We start from the raw sequence: 19790 nt of genomic DNA, 5'->3' as shown, positions 1-19790 counted from the left end.
CAGCAAGCGGTCTTGACAAAAAAATGCACTTTGTTATATTCATCAATTTGTTATTAAAATCATGTTCACTATTAAAGGTTTCTGTGCTCCAGAAAGTTGAAACAATTTTTTAGGAAATACATGCTCTAATTGAACACAATACCGGATCTGAGTTCACAATTCGACACTTCGAATTTTTTGTCATGCTGATTCTTTCGGTCTTCTTGAGCCACTGAAATGTGGTGTATTGCTAAGGGCACAAGTAGTGTGTCATAGAAGTTTCACATTAAATGGAATCAATGTGATCTGATAAAACCAATCAGGATCATTTTGAAAATTAACTACTGTATAGGGTTATTTGTTGGTAGGTGGAATAAACGAGTCCGATACATGAAGCAGAAATCAATCAGCTGTCATCAGGATTATTTCTGATCACCATCATTACCAGCTATAGATCACGTCACAAAATGTCCCCCACACAAGCGAAATCCATCAAGAACATTAAAGCCTGGAGGAACGTTGCTCCTCCCACTCAGGATCTTGTGGCTGTCATTGTTACGGGGCAGGGTGTTATCAATGACTGCTTCTGATCAGCACTTTGTAGGAGTTAACTTGCTTTCTCAGACCAATCTAGACTCCTGTCGATATCATGGATTATCCTGTTGACTTCCATCATCTGGCCAAGGTAGTTTCTACACAGGGAGTTTGTGCGGCTCTAAGGGAGTTGCTTGAGCAGCTCTACCACTGACTCAGTTTGGTTTTACGCCGCTTTTAGCAATATTCCAGCAACATCATGGCCGGGGAATACCAGAAATGGGCTTCACACATTGTACCCATGTGGGAATTCAACCTGGGTCTTCGGCGTGACAAGCCAACGCTTTAACCACTAGGCTACCCCACCGCCCCAGCAGCTCTACCAGGTGCCAGGAGGGCCGTCTCATGATTTAGCTCTGAGATGATCATAACTCAAATAATCTTCCATAAATCACACTATGTTCATAACCCCCGTAAACTTATAGTGACTGAGAATAGTCCTAGCCCTTTGATTGCAACTCTCATACTCCGACTTCAACTTAAAACAATTGAGTCAAAGCACTGTGATTGTAATTACCCTACTCTCAGATGGAGTTCACAACACCATGACTGTAACTCTTATTCTCTTACTCAAACATACAATAGTCACAGCACCATGACTGTAACTCTTATACTCTTACTCAGACATACGATAGTGACAGTACCATGACTGTAAGTCTTATTATCTTACTCACACATAAGATAGTGACAGCACCATGACTGTAACTCTTATTCTCTTACTCAAACATACGATAGTCACAGCACCATGACTGTAACTCTTATACTCTTACTCAGACATACGATAGTGACAGTACCATGACTGTAAGTCTTATTATCTTACTCACACATACGATAGTGACAGCACCATGACTGTAACTCTTATTCTCTTACTCAAACATACGATAGTCACAGCACCATGACTGTAACTCTTATTCTCCTGTAAGTCTTATTCTCTTACATAAGATAGTCACAGCACCATGACTGTAACTCTTATTCTCTTACTCAGTCACACAGCACCATGACTGTAACTCTTATTCTCTTACTCAAACATACTCTTGATAGTCACAGCACCATGACTGTAACTCTTATACTCTTACTCAGACATAACTCTTATTCTCTTATAGTGACAGCACCATGACTGTAACTCTTATTCTCTTACCCAGACATATGATAGTCACAGCACCATGACTGTAACTCTTATTCTCTTACTCAAACATATGATAGTCACAGCACCATGACTGTAACTCTTATTCTCTTACTCAGACATACGATAGTCACAGCACCATGACTGTAACTCTTATTCTCTTACTCAGACATACGATAGTCACAGCACCATGACTGTAACTCTTATTCTCTTACGGAGACATACGATAGTCACTGCACCATGACTGTAATTCTTATTCTCTTACTCAGACATACGATAGTCACAGCACCATGACTGTAACTCTTATTCTCTTACTGAGACATAAGATAGTCACAGCACCATGACTGTAACTCTTATTCTCTTACTCAGACATACGATAGTGACAGCACCATGACTGTAACTCTTATTCTCTTACTCAGACATGCAATAGTCACAACACCATGACTGTAACTCTTACCCAGACATACAATAGTCACAGCACCATGACTGTAACTCTTATTCTCTTACTTAGACATATGATAGTGACAGCACCATGACTGTAACTCTTATACTCTTACTCAGACATACGATAGTGACATGTCTAACTCTTATACTCTTACTTAGACATACGATAGTCACAGCACCATGACTGTAACTCTTATACTCTTACTTAGACATACGATAGTCACAGCACCATGACTGTAACTCTTATACTCTTACTCAGACATACGATAGTGACAGCACCATGACTCTAACTCTTATTCTCTTACTCAGACATACGATAGTGACAGCACCATGACTCTAACTCTTATACTCTTACTTAGACATAAGATAGTGACAGCACCATGACTCTAACTCTTATACTCTTACTTAGACATAAGATAGTCACAGCACCATGACTGTAACTCTTATACTCTTACTCAGACATACGATAGTCACAACACCATGACTGTAACTCTTATACTCTTACCCAGACATATGATAGTCACAGCACCATGACTGTAACTCTTATTCTCTTACTCAGACATACGATAGTGACAGCACCATGACTGTAACTCTTATTCTCTTACTCCAGACATATGATAGTCACAGCACCATGACTGTAACTCTTATACCTTATACGCTTACTTAGACATACGATAGTGACAGCACCATGACTGTACCTCTTATACTCTTACTCAAACATACGATAGTCACAGCACCATGACTGCAGCTCTTATACTCTTACTTAGACATACGATAGTGACAGCACCCTGACTGTAACTCTTATACTCTTACTTAGACATAAGATAGTCACAGCACAATGATAAGACTCTCATACAGAAATGTAGACTTATTGAATACCCCTTACATCAATTTTATCAATAATGTGAAATAAGTTCAAGACAGGTGTGGTAGTGATTGGCAACTGGATTAACCGTGACACGTGACTGTATCAAATACTGCTTTAGACATTGTAAATCCATTGTTGTCAGATACATTGGAAAAGCTTTTCTATTAATCTTGAAACAGAATACATTTTCTCAACTTATCTGTAAGTAATTAGTAGCTTGGTCTGTAGGCTGACTCCCTACTGATGTGAGAGATGCTATTTTCATACCATTTTGTTTGGCCAACATGGGAGGAGACACTGGAATTGTGGGATCTTGTAACTGTCCCCTTAATGAACATATACTGTTTCTGTTTTTACTTTTCTATATTCATTGTACAGCTAATTTTGTTTCTAATGCCATCAAAACATTTCTTCTTTTACTCCAAAATATGAAGATAAAGGTAAAATCAACTTTCTTTTTATTTAAATTATGTTTTAATAATGAAGGTTTGTATAAAACATTAACCAAGAAAGAAATACAGTGTTTATTACTCGATATCAAAATTTTGCCAAAATTTGCCAGTCTAATCTAGTTGTTACTTGCTTATTGAAATGATGACCTTGATCAATGAAGTGAACAAAATTGGTAAACTGATATCTCATTCCACAGGAGAGGTGGGGTAGCCTAATGGTTAGCGTTTGCTTGTCATGCCAAAGACCCCGGTTTGAACCCCCACATGGGCACAATGTGAAGCCCATTTCAGGTGTCCCATGCCGTGATATTGCTGGAATATTGCTAAAATTGGCATAAAACTAAACTCACTCACTCACCATGTGATGGAAGGCAACTAGATACATGTATAGTATTCCCAGAAATGATTGAGAAAATCTTTGTTTCCTGACGAAAGTTCAGTCTGTCTTTTTCCGAACTGCGTGAAAATTTAGACAAAAGATACCATGAAACCTATCTACCAACACCCAAAACATAGCCCGAAATTTCACATGTGAGGTGGGACATCATCACGTGGAGTGACACCGTTGTGTATTTTCACTGAAAATTTGACAAAGGAACGATATGTTGACATCTTAAATGATCACCTCCTTCCAACGGCCCGAACACTGTATGAAGATAATTGGATTTTCCAGCATAATAACAACCTAAAACACAATGTGGGCTCCACAAAACAGTGGTTGTCGGACGAAAATGTTCAAGTTTTCGACTGGCCCAGCTACATCCCAGATCTTAACCCTACTGAGAATGTGTGGGGATTAATGAAGGACAGAATAAACCAAAAAGGAAATATTGAGGATATGAAGAAAGAAGTGGTCAATTGTTGGGATAAGCTGTCACACGATTTCCTACAAACTTTGATCGGTAGTGTACCTAGGTGCATTCAGTTATGTATTGCAGAGCAAGGAGGTCGCACAAAGTACTGAAAAGACACTTAGTAAGAGAATCATATCTCAACATATTGATTAAAGTAAAACTTCTATAGTTAGTATGCATGTATAAGATGTTTGCCGAAACAACTTTCTCAATAATTTCTGGGAATACTGTATCTGCTTCAGTATTTTGATGACACCTATTACAATGCATAAGTGTAGTTAGCACTGGGAAATATACTGAGTCAAAAAAGAAACTTCACAAAATGTAATTTGTAAAAATAATGAATAATTTTTCTCTGATGATACATCTATGTATCCGAAGTGGGATCCCCATCTTTCGACTCTAGAAAAACGTTAGCAAAACCCACTCAAACCCATCCATTCGTCGTGCAAATGACGTTAGTGCCAAATCAGGTTTTGCACGTGCAGTCGATCACGTGATCTTCGCATCGAAGTTTTCTTCATATGCACGTGTTTGCATTGGCCTCAAGAATTGAAAAAACACTTTTAAACCACAGTTCTAACGGTACTTGAAATGCCACGATTGTCAAATGTGCAACATGAACGCGATGCCGTTGGCATGTTGCAAGCGGGAAGATCAGTTATTGACGTCGCAAGAGCAATGGGATGCAGCCGTTGTACTGTGTATGACTTGCGAGGTCCTCTACAACAAACTGGCACCACTTCTGATCGCCCAAGGTCGGTCGCCCATGTGTGACGCCACGAGCAGAAGACCGTCAAATCGTCCCTCGCCACCTACGTGACAGATTTCTGCCGGCTACACGAACCAGGGCTGAGATGTTTAGAGGTCGACTGTCCTCACAGACCATTCGAAATCGGGTTGTGGGCTGCCAATCTCCATTCTCGACGCCCATATTGTGGGCCAATATTGACGCAGTTTCATCAACGCCAACGTCTGCTGTGGGCCCAACGTCACCTCCGATGGACCCAGAGAGACTGGAATCGAAGTCGTCTTTAGCGGTGAATCCAGGTTTACCCTCAGATTCGCTGGATGGCAGGCATAGAGTCTGGAGACGGCGTCATGAATGGTATGCCCAATGTTGTGTACAGGAAGTCGACAGATTCGGGCGGAAGTTGCATGGTGTGGGGTGCTTTCTGTGGGAACAACCGCTCCCCGACTTCTGGTCATCCGTGGAAACCTCACAGCTGCTGCTTGCGCACGACCAGGTGCTCACCCCTGAACTTCGTTCCTTTCATGGCGGCTCATGGCCCAGGTCTACAGTTCCAGCATGATAATGCTCGGCCGCATACCGCGATGTTGACCTTTTCCTTCAAAACGCTGGAATCAACGTCATGGACTGGCCATCGAGGTCCTCTGACCTGAATCCAATAAAGCACGCTTTGGGATGCACTTGGGAGAAGGCTTCGTGGTCTTAGGAACCAACCTCAGAATTTGCAGGAACTTGGCGCTGCCTTGCAAGGGCAATGGCGCAGAATCCCCAACCACGTGTTCACAAGCATCAGGCAGTCGATGAGGAGACGGTGTTTGGCAGTGGTGAATGCGCGGGGCGGCCATACACAATATTGAACTGAGAAATTTCGAATTTTTATTCTTGTGACTTGACATTCTGTATACCCATGTTTTGGAACGGCGGTGTAGCCTAATGGAACTGATTATGGCACTGTCAGTGTATCGAGTACATCACACAGATCTCAGCAATGAAATAATAACAATTTAACCATCTTACCATCTCTTGTTCTTTTATAGTGCCCTGAAGAAAGAATGTGAAGTTTCTTTTTTGACTCAGTATTGTAACAGTGTTATGCTGTACCTGGTTTTATTTTGCTGGTATGTATTATTAATTGCAAATGCTCCCTGATATAAACTCATATAGGTTCATATAGCTAATAGAATGGGTAGTCAGGCTCACTGACTCGGTTGATGCTTCTTGTTGTATCCCGAATTTCGTAGATTGATGCAAATAATGTCAGTCATTGGATTGTCTGGTCCAGAATTGATTATTTACACACTGCCATCATACAGCTGGAATAGTGCTGAGTGTGTGATTAATTAACAACATACAAGCAACATGCTGACCAATCAAAATTGTTTGATCGGCATTTTGGAAGTTGCTGAGTCAATAACAAAGCTTATCACTTTAGTTTTATAACTGTAAATCAAAATGTTAAAGGTCACGTAAAATACAACTTTGCAGATTCTGATACCTTTCGGTATGGACTTACCGAAACAAATCATCAAAAATGCAAATTCAACTTATAAAATTGAAAAATAAAGCGATGAAAAAAACCCGCGCGAAATCGGAGTTCAAACAATTCACTAATTTTCCCCCGACTTTTCGGAAGCGGGCTGTCTGGTGAATACTCGGTGAAGGCTTTGGTGTGAGCTATTTTCCTAATGTTTTGTTGATATCTCACAGGCGCGAGCTTTTTATATGTTATGACAGTAAATAAACTGTTTATATAATTTCATTTGTCTATTTCACCACCGTTCTTCTTACGAGTCACTTTCAGTTCGATACTTAAAAGCAATGTCATTATTTAGCGTTGACAGAATTTCTAACTGTGATATAGATATGTTGTTGTCACAGACAAAACTCAATGTCTTGTTTTATTGACACCTGTGTGTCTGCCTGCCTGTCTGCTAATGACAATATTCAATACACAACTGCGATCACTGACCACATGCAATTTGAACTTAACACCAATCTGGCTATACACCATAAACAAAAAGCATTGATTTATGGCCCGAGTTCGGTCTCTGTCACATTATGTAATTACACAGACAGGCAGGTGTGATACTTGAACACATGACATGTTATGATGTCTGTTGATTGCAAAATGTTATACACAAAAAATGAGCATGTATTTACAAAACCCAACATCTCTATATATACACACACAATGAGCCGTGAGGGCATCTGCAAATGAACCAGCCGTTACACTTGAGTGCACACCCACCACTCTGACTGGGTTCGGTATCCCGGCTGCTTCGTTTCTTGGAAAGTAAACCCAAGTACATAATATTGCACTTTTGATTTGCGATTGTACGCTTATAATTTTGTTTATATGTTTTCATAACCAGCAATGTATATTATATGTCATGAATAAGTGATAATTGTGTTTTAATTATGTTTGATTTTTTGGTTGCATGTGACCTTTAATCTATGCAGTAAACAAGTTGTAATCCTTAAAGTAGTATGCATCCTTGATTCCCAGCATGACAAACCAGTTGTTGGGATTTCAGTTCAACATGAAGGGGCTTCAGCTGCAATCTTCCTACAAATACAGTCATGTCCGGTTGAGATTTAAAAACTGACGTGAGATGACTTGTTGTATTGCTGTATGTAAATGTGTAAGAATATCTTCGTGACGGTTATTTCAGCTGTTGTTTACAATGTGAAGCCTTGCATATAGGTGTGTCCCTTTCCACGTAGCTGCCTATGTATAACAATTGTCAGTGTGTATGTTCAGGAACAGCAATCCCAGTAAGTGTATGAGTGAGTAATGTTTTATGCCACTATTAGCAATATTCGAGCAATATATATATATATATATATCATAGCAGGGGGCACTGAAAATGGGCTTCACACATTGTACCCATATGGGAATTGAACCAGGTCTTTGCATGATGAGCCAACATTTTGACCAATAAACTAATCCACCTCCAAGTTTTATGTTGAAATTGTTTAAGTTTATGTTATGAATATGCCAACAAAAATAGTGTTTTGTTTTTTGACAACTGTATGTGTCCAGACAAAGTAAAGACTTCAAAGGTAGTCATCTGTGGAGTAACTGCCATATTCATACATTCTGACATAGTGGTCTTATTTCCAAAAATTCGGAATGCATACAAAACTAGAAATGTGAAGCGAAATGCGATTGCAGAATGCGACATGTGAAACGATTTAAAAGGAAAATGAAATAGCACCTTACGGAAAAGGGGAATATCATTCAGTACAAATCGTTACCATCATAAATATACACACAATTATATGTCTGGATGATATTACATTTGTACTGAATCTTTATGTCATGTCATCTTTAAATTAATGCTACACATAAACAGTATTATATGTACAATGAACTGTGCTCCATTTATGAATAATGAAACTACAGGCATACAAGGTCCTCTTTGTGCAGTGCATTATAAGGGGTAAGCTCTTTGGTTGGAATCTGATGTCAACATTGTTTGAAGACTGTAATGATATGCTTTGTCACAGCAGGTTATATATCTGTATCCGGGTACATGAAGAATAAAAATATGATCAAACCATGCACCATGATGATCATTTATATCAATGTTTGGCTTGAACTCTGAACTCTGAACATATGTCTTCACCACATTCCAAGGCTTGAGGGGTGTTGGGGTAGCCTAGTGGTTAAAGCGGTCGCTCGTGATGCTGAAATTCCAGGTTTGATTCCTGACATGTGTGAAGCCCATTTCTGGTGTCCCCACTGTGATATTGCTGGAATATTGCTAAAAGTGGAGTAAAACTAAACTCACTCACTCTCTCACTCAAAGCTTGAGAAAAAAGTCTCCAGAGACATTTACTGCATTGTCCAGCAAATGTACCACCAAATCCCTGTCTCATACACCATCATGTAGATTAAACATTGCTGGGTGTGATGATGTGCAACAAAATAATTAAAAATAATAAAAGTTTTTACAGTTATGACAATGTCATTTACAGGATACTGTTAAATAGCTGGCACATGGCAAATATTGAATTCACTCTATTATACTTGGAGATAAGACATATTTACACTTAATCATTATTTTCTTTTGATCAATATAATGTTTTGTAACATAAAAGTGCAACCAATGTTCTGTGATAGATATTTGGCTTTTATCATTAAGAACACATGTACCCTTACAAAATCAAAAAAATTTAAGAGCACAATTCTATCAATTATAAAAAATGGACACATGCCTATTGTGTGCCATCTGCCACACGTACAGGCCTTGGGAACATGTTGCTGATAACAGATTTATTCAGTTTGTCACACATTTCAATAACAGCTATTCATTGGGATAAATTGACTTCGACACTATGCCGATTCTTCATTTGTTTATGTGATTTTAGAAAGGCAATGTGAAATTCATAATCAGAACTCTGCAGATGTTACTAATAAGAAATGAAAATGGAATAGAAATATGATAAACGTTTTGAACTTTGTCCATTGATTGGAAATTTAAGTTCATAAATAGCAAATAGAGTCAAATGTGTGTCAAATTTAGTTTTAATATGCTGGCACATACTGGGTGCCACAGTTGTTATGAAGATGGGATGCATGTGTCTATATTGTAACAAATCCTGGAGCTTGCTAGATGTCCAGTATTTCAACAAATCCTGATACAGGAATCATTCTTCCTGAAATACAATATGTGTAGGGTGGTATCTGTTTTGTCTTTACGCTATGAAAAGTCTTTTTAAAGAGCATACATATATGTTGGCCCGAACTCTCATACCCTGTTTAGATGTAATTTAATCTGATAATTAACAAAAAAAATCCATAAATGTTCACATTTCAGAAGAGTAGACATTTCAGATTTCCACACACACTCACTCACTCACTCACCCACCCACCCAGACTCACTCACTCACCCACCCAGTCTGATTCACATATTCTCATGACAATGAGAGTCACATCCCACAGGACACATCAGACATTTATCCTATGACAGATATCACAGGTTAATCTGACTGTTACAGTTCTACCTGTCTGTTTCCTGCAACAATGTCACCCCACAATGTCACCTCCAATGTCACCCCAAAATGTCACCTGCTGACACCCCACAGGACATGTTGACAGCTACCTGGTCACCAGTTGAGAATGCAGGTCATTGTAATAACTGTCTGTATTACCCTTCTGTATTCTCAACACAGATTTGCTGTGGTGATACTACAAGGATCATATTCCTCTCCTTCTCTTTTTATGTCAACGACAGTGTGAAGATTCTTTTCCTTCCTACTCCTGAACATAGGGTATGAAGATAAAAATATCTGGGCATCCACATTTAAAATACCAAATCCATGGCCTGTTTCTTAAAATTATGGGGTTCTTATGGCCTGCACTAAATATAAATGTTATTTCATGTGTCACAGTATGCAGCCATTTTGCAGTAGACTTTTGTTAGTTTTTCATGACAAATTTGTATAAACGTTTTGAACACACTTCCCAACTTGCATGTTATTTTCTGAAGGAAGTGCATTCACTTCCTGTTGATATTTTCTATAACCAGTGCAAAGGTTATTTTAAATTTGAGTTATTTTAGGTTTGATTAAACTTGGAATAAAAATTATTGTGGGCTTGAAGAGTTTAACCAGAGCCTGCAGTTTTTATTGCCTGAGGAACGTGATGACACCTGTCATTTTTTTATTTCAAACACTGCTGGGCATCCTCTAATTTCATGAAAAGAACATGAAAAAAGCATAAAAGCTCTCCCTCACAGTAGAGCTTCACTGCTTGTCACATAAACATATAAATATCCTTCTATTTCCAAATACAATCCACCATGGTTACAATGCCAAACTTATTATAATGTCATGGTTTCCAGAACAGATTTATCAACATTTTAAGATTCCCAGGAAATAAATGCTGAACCAGGTATATTGTCACCTCCAACCTTTCTCAGCAGAAATGTTCCCGTACCCTGGTAAAAAAGCCAATTTCCTTTGACCAATCAGCAAACTTCAGCAAAGTGGCAGCTATGATAAGCTGATTATTCAGTGTATAAGTTGAGTAAGTTTTTGAGCTTTCCTTAAGATGATTCAGACTTAACGCTTTAGACTGGATTTTCAGTTAATGGTGTTTTTACAAATAAATGTCTTAACACAATAACAGATTCAGGAAAATCATTGGTTTCTGTGAAATGATGATGTTACCCCTGACTGGCATGACTTGAACTGACAGAGGAAACTCATTGCTTTGAATGAATTCACTGTTCTTTGTGCATATCATAAAGATATAGCAGAAATAATATGAATGTTGTATTTTTATCTATTTGGTATATATATACTTGTTTAATGGATAAAGATACACTACCCTTGTATTTATTAGATATACATCTGTTCATGTATGACTTCATATTGAGTGACTCGAATGACTTCCTTGTTTTTATGCTACCCTGAATATAATGCCCAAGTGTTCCTGGACAAATGTTGACATTGTAACCAGAGTCAACGGGATTGCAAAGGATTATCATAACAGACCAGTAGACTATCACCTTAGGCTATCTCCAGTGTCAGATATGAGAGTTTTATGTTTCGAATCTGCTGTATGAGAATAGCCACATTCACAGACTTAACACAGACTTCACGGACTTCACAGACTTAATGCAGGCTTCACAGACTTAACGTTTTATGAATACAACAACAAAATTACTAGAATCTGTACTTCACTTAGAAAGTGTAATCCCCTATATAACATATGGTAACATTTCATTCATGGTGTCCTTCCTTGCACTAGAAAGTGTAATCCCCAATATAACATATGGTAACATTTCATTCATGGTGTCCTTAGCTTGCACTAGAAAGTGTAATCCCCAATATAACATATGGTAACATTTCATTCATGGTGTCCTTAGCTTGCACTAGAAAGTGTAATCTCCAATATAACATATTGTAACATTTCATTCATGGTGTCCTTAGCTTGCACTAGAAAGTGTAATCCCCAATATAACATATGGTAACATTTCATTCATGGTGTCCTTCCTTGCACTAGAAAGTGTAATCCCCAATATTACATATGGTAACATTTCATTCATGGTGTCCTTAGCTTGCACTAGAAAGTGTAATCCCCAATATAACATATGGTAACATTTCATTCATGATGTCATTCATGATGTCCTTCCTTGCACTGATGCCACCATATTGTAGCCTGGTTAGCTTCTGGTGCAGACGCTATGTCAAGTGGAGATTCCAGGACTAGAAATGTCTTCCAGAAGTCATGCAACCTCAAATACAATAGTATCCAGTAGTCCATGCTTGTTGCGAAAGCTTGGCCGCCATATAGCTGAAATATTGCTGAGTGTGGTGTTCAACAAACAAAACACGAACACCTGAAGAGATCTCAGGCCAGAATAGCTTGCTAGCAGTCCATGCTTGTCTTGAGAGCCTGGAGAGATACTACAGCAGAATAGACTGGAAATGTTCCCAAGAAGTCATGCGATCTCAAATACAATAGCATCCAGTAGTTCATACTTGTAATGTAAGTCTGGAGACTTAACAGGGCAGAATAGTTCTCCGGAAGCCAATACTTGTCCTGAGAGTCTGGAGAGATAACAGGGCAGATTAGCTCTCTGGAAGCCAATACTTATCCTGAGAGTCTGGAGAGATAACAGGGCAGATTAGCACTCCGGAAGCCAATACTTGTCCTGAGAGTCTGGAGAGATAACAGGGCAGATTAGCTCTCCGGAAGCCAATACTTGTCCTGAGAGCCTGGAGAGATAACAGGGCAGATTAGCTCTCCGGAAGCCAATACTTGTCCTGAGAGCCTGGAGAGATAACAGGGCAGAATAGCTGTCCAGAAACCAATACTTGTCTTGAGATACCCTGGAGAGATAACAGCAGAATAACTGTCCGGAAGCCAATACTTGTCTTGAGATACCCTGGAGAGATAAAAGCAGAATAGCTCTCCAGAAGCCAATGTTTGTCTTGAGAGCCTGGAGAGGTAACAGGGCAGAATAGCTGTCCAGAAGCCAATACTTATCTTGAGAGCCTGGGCCCAGTTCCTCAAAGCGATCCTAGGGCTAAGGTGATCGTAACTCCCATACTTTAACATAGACTTACGACTGTCGTAGCGCTATGATCGCTTTGAGGAACGGGGCCCTGGAGTGATAACAGGGCAGATTAGCTCTCCGGAAGCCAATACTTGTCCTGAGAGCCTGGAGAGATAACAGGGCAGAATAGCTGTCCAGAAACCAATACTTGTCTTGAGATACCCTGGAGAGATAACAGCAGAATAGCTGTCCGGAAGCCAATACTTGTCTTGAGATACCCTGGAGAGATAACAGCAGAATAGCTGTCTGGAAGCCAATACTTGTCTTGAGATACCCTGGAGAGATAAAAGCAGAATAGCTCTCCAGAAGCCAATGTTTGTCTTGAGAGCCTGGAGAGGTAACAGGGCAGAATAGCTGTCCAGAAACCAATACTCATGTCTTGAGATACCCTGGAGAGATAACAGCAGAATAGCTGTCCAGAAGCCAATACTTATCTTGAGAGCCTGGGCCCCGTTCCTCAAAGCGATCCTAGGGCTAAGGTGATCGTAACTCCCATACTTTAACATAGACTTACGACTGTCATAGCGCTATGATCGCTTTGAGGAACAGGGCCCTGGAGTGATAACAGGGCAGAATAGCTGTCCAGAAGCCAATATTTGCCTTGAGAGCATGGAGATATCCCTGAGAGCAGAACAGCTTTCCAATAACCTTTGCGTTAATGGAAGCCTGTGCAGATTCCAGAGCAGAATAGTCTCCAGTATCACATGCTTGTGATGAGACGCTATTTTCAACCTTGTGATGACTCCAGCAGAGTTTAAGGGTGGAATGATTTACCCATGAAGCTGTTGAGATTCAGTGAACTGCTTACAGTTTAAGTATTCTTTATTTTGGATAAGGCATTGTATGTATAGCAGTCTACACATTGTATTAATGCTGGATGTGAACCTGACACACTCTTACTTTGTGATTAGATTTACAATATAAGTGTACTTTGAATGAGTAGACAAGACAATTGTTTAAATATATTGATTGATACTCACTAGCTCTGATTTTAGTCACTCCTAAACAGTACCTCATATCTTCCTTAGAAAGTGGGGCAATGCCTGGCCTAAGGGTAGCCTTTTGGTTAAGGCGTTTGCTCATCACACTGAAGTTCGATCCCCCACATGGGGACAATGTGTGAAGCCCATTTCTGGTGTCCACCGCCATGATATTGCTGGAATATTGTTAAAAGCAGGGTAAAACTAAACTCATGCACTCCTTATAAGGTGTCCAGAGATTAGATGTGATAAAAGTTCAGATCGTATTGAAATATGTTCCATTTATGTACTTTTAAGTTTGATTATGTTTATGTATCAGTTGAACTAGAGGTGAGTGTGTTTATAGCATTTCTAGCAATATGCCAGCTATATCAAAGCAAGGGACACCAGTCATGGGTTTAATACATTGTACCCATGTGCGGAATTAAACCTGGGCCTTTGGTGTGATGAGCAAACGCTTTAACCAGTGTGCTATCCCCTCAATGGAAACACATAAAAATTGTATCATTCATTCTTTTTCCTTTATATCCTTAGTATCACTCTGTCTGGACACATGTGGTCAGTACCATAATTATTTTTCTTTGCGTGACAATGGATGATATCTCACTGGACAGCACTATTGTATAAAGGTCTTGAATGGACGAAGGGAACTCTGTCGTTTCATACATGTTTCTCATTAATCGTGACTGCGGAGGTGGACAATGGACTTGTATTGTGTCCGGAAGTGGGATGGACTGTATTCAAAAGCCTCTGTATGTAGAGAATGGTATATGAAAAGTCTCAGGTGTAAATCATTTAACACGGTTCTGATAACTTGAGATGCTATTGTCTTTTTATTTCTTTACATCTCCAAATAAAACTACAGACTCTCCAGGGAAACAAGAATGCTGTTCAGAGAAGTCTTAAACCCAATATATTTCCATACATGAGACTCTTTCCATTATGTTTTGGGTAACCTATCTTGAAAGCAATGAGGGGCGGGAGGGTAGGGTAGTGCTTAAAACATTCCCTCATCACCTGGGTTCACTTCTCGACATGGGTACCATTTCTGGTGTCTGTGCCATGATTTTGTTGGAATATTGCTAAAAGTGGCTGAAACTAAATTACCAACTCTCTTAAAAGTGATTATGATGTCCAGTCTTTTTTGAAGTAATGTCCATGTTAGGGATTTATCATTAGGCAGACCCCTTTATTGAGGTTAACAATGGTAAGGGTACACAATGCTATGGCTAGGAAGGTCCAGGTTAGAATGAACCTTCAGTAACCCATGCTTGTCGTAAGAGGCGACTAACGGGATCGGGTGGTCAGGCTCGCTGGCTTGGTTGACACATGTCATTGGTTCCCAATTGTGCAGAACAATGCTCATGCTGTTGATCACTGGATTGTCTGGTCCAGACTATTGTTGCACTATTGCAACATTAATTCACACATTCCGTGAAGATGCAGGTTAGAATTTGTGTTCAGCAATCCATGCTTGCCATAAGAGGCTACTAATGGGATCGGGTGGTCAGGCTTGACAGTCATGTCATCATACCCCAATTAATAAGATTGATGCTCATGTTGTTGATCACTGGATTGTCTGGTCCAGACTCGATTATTTACAGACCGCTTCCATATAGCTCAATATTGCTGAGTGCAGCATTAAACAACAAACAAACAATTCAAAGCTTAATTAGTCATAAATAATGCCATAAGCGGAAGTGGTCCAAAACACCCCTTACTAATACTACTGGAGTCACAGACCACTATGAATCTGATCTCTAAAGGTACAGCATATGAATATTGAAATCTGTTGGCAGAGGTATTGTCTACATTAAGTGTAACCCTTCTAACCATCTTTGCTTCAGTTGCCGAGTGGGATGAAAATATACATGACTGGAATCTCAATGTAACTCAACATCGTTTCATATAATCACATTAATTTTTTTCCACATCCAACTAAAACCAAAGTTTTTCATGGTTCAGTTAGTAGATAGAAATATTATCTGCCTCTTCGAGCTAAATGTTGTCAGTGGCCATAAATATCACAAGATGAAAGCAAACTCGCACTGTGATGAGCAGTGGACCAACGTTTGAAAAACCTTTTTGATAGTTTCTCTTTATGGTTGATACATAAGAATAATAACAAAAGCATAAATAAAAATTCATTTCAGGTTGTCAAAATTCAAAGCAATACTGTGCATGGTATAATCCTATTTTTCATTATGTTTGTGAGAATGTGTTTCTTTGTATAGGCATTCCCAAGTTAATATGTCCGTCCCATTGGCAGGCGAAAGAAAAAGGGCTGTCATGCCTAACCGATTTTCATCCCACTTGATTTCCTGGTGGTGAGGATGATCTTTTGTTCTGTCTGTCCCCACAAGTGAGGGTATTGTCTTGAGTAACATAAGCTCAGTTGAATAGTCGCTAAATCAGGTCTCCGGTAGACAGTCAACTGTGATCTATAGCTTGGAAAGGAAGACATGGGTGAAATCAAGTTATTCTTGTGAAAATATGTTACAGAATACAAATAATGAAAGGCGGTTTTCTAGCATATGACAGTGTTGCTGGATTTCCTGCTATTGAAGCATCTCGGTTTCCAGTCACAGATTGGAAAGATGAGGCAATAAGGATTGATCCAGGTATTGATGTATGGAAATTGTGCATGACCCATTGACAGCTCATAGGTTGTAGGTTCATTCATCAATGTCTCTGATGCCATAATAGACTGCAATATTTTTTGGTGGGCATAATAAAATGAAAACGTGCACTGTATGTGTTTGTGCTTTCTGAACTTTGTTAAGCTTAAGTTACCTCTTTTAAAACTGACATGGCTACTTACAGTCAATTCAAGTCTAGGCGTAATTAGTACTTTGTTTGAAAGTGACAGTGTTTGTATTGGCACGTGCTTAAGCTTAGCTCTTGAGAGTTTCAGCGCCGTCAATCCTGCCTGTCATTGAAGCACATGCAGCACATTGGTGTCGCCAGGGACTTTGAAATATACCCATGTTCACCCAATAGTGAATGGGTACTGAGATGGTAACTATTAACCTTCTAACGCTTCACAGACAGCTTTGGTTGCACTCTATCAAAGGAGCAGAAATTGGAAATTGCATGCACACTGATTCACTGAATGGGGTTATGAATATGAGATTTAGCAGCACTTCAAAATGTGTTTCAAGAAATTGAATGAATCTTTTCGGGACACCAAAGACACTGATTCTGGCCAATGAGTAATGGATGTCCTGAGTCACAAACCACAAGCAGGTTGCTTTCTTATTGGCTTGGAGAAATGCATGCACCAGATCAGGATTGAAATGTTAGGTGTTTTGCCCAAGCCAAGTCCACCTAGGTGACATTATCTGTCAACACCTTGCCACTTCACGCGGGTTTCACCACTGTGGAGCTGTCATTTATCAGTGTTACTGTAATCTTGCCTTGCACAATAAGGTGATAAGTTTTGATATGATATGATTTGTTCAAAATGTAGCTTAGATCAAGTCATTTACTTCAGAAGCATTCTACCTTTCGAATAATGTACACACTGAATTGAAGTTACACTTAGAGGTGAAATGGTATACTGCTGTATTAGTAGAACAGCGGTATTTTGCCTTTGGTTCGGTATACCATAATGCAATCCAAAAATTCAGTACATTCGGTTTTCGTATCGTCATTTAACTAACCTTTCAAAACCTTTTCTAAAATGTCTAGAAATCGATTCATTTTGTCAAAATCTATGCATTTCTTTGCTAGACAGCCGCCATTTTCCCAGAAGTAAGTTCTCATATACCGAACAGAAGGCCTTGTACCGCAATACGTACCATACCGTGGTAAGAGCGTACCGTTTCACCCCTAGTAACACTATATTTACCTCTTGGGTTATGGACATACACGAGTTAGTATGGTTTTATAGAGTTTTTACGATATATTTCATAAATATCTTGGAGGTGGGTGCACTAAAAGTTTAACACTTTGTGGCAGACCCATGTTTTTTTAAATGACAAGCAAAATCTATACCTACTAACAAGCTGTTTCTCTTTTGGACCTCAGATGTGCTTTCAGTAATCTAATTAGTAGATTTGGCTGCTTACATTTGATGCACTAAAACACAATCAAACTACAATATTGATTAGTACCACTTCAAAGGGTTTGTAATAATCAGACTTGTTTTGATCTTATTTCTGTTAGTTACCGTGTCCAAAAAGGTGAAACATGTTTGTTATTCTATATGTGCGCCTAATTTGGACATGTACAGTGGAAGCCCTCTAAACTTGCATTCATTGGGACCGGCAAAAACTGCCGGTATAGAGGGCGTGCTGGTTTAGAGAACTTTTCCCTTTTCAACCTTAGAAGAACAGTTAACAGACTTTACCACCTTTGGCTGCATCACATTTCTTGGATAGGGACTTATTCGGTAAAGCACGGAAAAACAAACCAGTCTCATCGAAGATAAAGACATCTTCAGTCGCATATCCATCAATCAAAGTCGGGGAGGCGGGACTTAAACTTGTCAGCATTACTCTGATCTACACTTGCACTTTCGGCTCACATTTGATGCCTTAAACTCGTTGACATTTAATTCTGAAGCAAACTGAATTATAGCTTTCTCTTTCAAAATAGGGCCAGAAATGGGCATGTGTTTACTGCGGGCAGTCAAATCCAATCATGCGTCAGTGTGTTAATTTTGTCAAATTTACTGTTTTCAACAATTAATTTATAATACAAGTGACGCGTGTCACTCACCAATTTACCTGCCCTACTTGGGCCTAATCCTTATCCATACTCCTTTTATCAGGCAACATCAATGAGCTTAATGGAAGTTAAACAGGAAGTTGTTTTGCTGGTGCTGCTGGATCTGTCTGCGGCTCTTGACTCTGTGGACCATTGCATTTTGCTATCCCGTCTCAAGCACACCTTTGGTGTAAGCAGGCACAGTTCTAGCTTGGTTGGAATCTTACCTTGACAAGAGATCTATGAGCATACAGATTGACAGAGTCTGTTCTGATCCTAAGGACCTGAAGCGTGGAGTTCCACAAGGATCTGTGCTGGGTTCTGTCCTTTTCAATGTACATACAGCCTCTAGGAAGTATAATTCGTCAGCATTCACTCAACTTCCACAGCTATGCAGATGATCAGCAGTTGTACATTGGCATAAAGCATAAAAGAATCCAGGATGGAGTTGACCAACTACACATATGCATCAAGTGCATCCAGGACTGGATGTCAGCTAATTTTCTTAAGCTCAACAGTGATAAAACTGAGTTTATGGTCATAGGACGCCTCAACAGCTAAACAAAGTTAATAATAATAATAATAAGTGTTCTTGTATAGCGCACAAATCAAACTGCAAGGCAATTTCTCTAGGCGCTAAAAGATAGAGTGATCTGAAGAAAGGATTAAAGTTCATAAGCTTGTTTAAAAAGGAAAGTTTTCAGTTGGGACTGGAAAGATTCCACGGACGCGGCTTGTCGGATGTGAAGAGGCAGTGAGTTCCAGAAAAGGGGAGCTGTGTAAGAGAACTGTCTATGTCCATATGACTTTAATCTGACCTTGGGGACATTCAACTGACAATTAGAACTTGATCTTAAAAGCCGTGGTGGGACATATTCACTGAGGAGATCTTTCAGATAGATTGGAGCTTTGTCATGGAGGCACTTGAAAGCGAGAGTGAGGATTTTATATTCTATTCTTTGG

The 19790-nt window shown here is 39.4% G+C and overlaps 1 protein-coding gene and 1 long non-coding RNA gene across 2 annotated transcripts in view; one reads left to right on the top strand and one right to left on the bottom strand.

Annotated features, from left to right (window-relative positions):
* Positions 1 to 19790, top strand: part of LOC124255454 (focadhesin-like) — a 531258-nt gene that overhangs the window by 103298 nt on the left and 408170 nt on the right. The window lies entirely within an intron of this gene.
* Positions 3165 to 17824, bottom strand: LOC124255417. The gene is made up of 3 exons (XR_006892684.1): positions 17678 to 17824; positions 8540 to 8551; positions 3165 to 3177 (listed from the first exon to the last, which is right to left on the bottom strand). It is a non-coding gene; the product is annotated as an uncharacterized LOC124255417 (long non-coding RNA).

Source organism: Haliotis rubra, unplaced genomic scaffold (assembly GCF_003918875.1).
Source record: "Haliotis rubra isolate DU_JTF1 unplaced genomic scaffold, ASM391887v1 Scf60, whole genome shotgun sequence".
Classification (NCBI taxonomy): domain Eukaryota; kingdom Metazoa; phylum Mollusca; class Gastropoda; order Lepetellida; family Haliotidae; genus Haliotis; species Haliotis rubra.
Note: the sequence above shows the minus strand (reverse complement) of the source record. Positions and strands in the feature narration are given on the sequence as shown.